The 602-nt window shown below is 62.8% G+C and overlaps 1 protein-coding gene across 2 annotated transcripts in view; it reads right to left on the bottom strand.

Moving 5' to 3' along the window:
- The window catches only part of DOPEY1 (dopey family member 1), a 109,712-nt gene extending 109,363 nt beyond the window's left edge, over window positions 1–349 (bottom strand). For both annotated transcript variants that reach the window (XM_012001193.1, XM_012001194.1), the window contains exon 1: window positions 236–349. The gene's annotated coding sequence lies outside the window, so the exon portion shown is untranslated. The remainder of the gene's footprint in view (window positions 1–235) is intronic.
- Between the last annotated feature and the right edge of the window lie 253 nt (window positions 350–602).

The following is a 602-nucleotide window of genomic DNA, read 5'->3' as shown; positions in this document are numbered from 1 at the left end:
GGCCTTGGCCCCAGTTCTAGTCCTCTAGTCCCCGCGCAGCTCTCGACTCCCCGGAAACCAGAGGGCGGCCGACCAGTTTCGCGGCTTCTGGCGGGGCCGGAGCGGCAACACCCCCGACGCCACAGCAGTCAGACCCGCAAGGCGTCCCCCCGGCTCAGGACCTAGCCCGGCCAAGAAGGATGCTCAGAGCCGGCGACCAGCCTAGCGACCGCACTGGGGTCGGGGACGCTTTTACCTGCTGCTGGCTCGGCCGCTCCTAGCCGGCGCCGCTCTCCTGGCAACCACGGCAGCTACACGGAGACCGGGAGCCGAAGGGCCTAGTGACAGCTCCCAGCGTGCACCGCGCTCGCGCCCACGCCGGCGTCGACGTCTGCGGCCTTCGATCCCCGCCCCCGGTCGGCTTCCTGCCTCCCGGCGCTAGCTATTGCCACAGCGCCCTCAAGTGGACTGTCGCTGGAAGCGGCCACGGCTACCAATTTCAGGAGTGGTTAGAAAGGGGGTTAGCAGATGTTTTCATTTGAAGGGATAATAGGAACTGAAAACAGCTTTTAAATATTATTGTAATAGTATCTCAATATTTCATATGAGTAACCTGAGGCCCA

This window comes from Mandrillus leucophaeus, unplaced genomic scaffold (genome assembly GCF_000951045.1).
Source record: "Mandrillus leucophaeus isolate KB7577 unplaced genomic scaffold, Mleu.le_1.0 Scaffold652, whole genome shotgun sequence".
NCBI lineage: Eukaryota > Metazoa > Chordata > Mammalia > Primates > Cercopithecidae > Mandrillus > Mandrillus leucophaeus.
The sequence above is the reverse complement of the archived record's forward strand: the minus strand, read 5'-3'. Positions and strand labels throughout refer to the sequence as shown.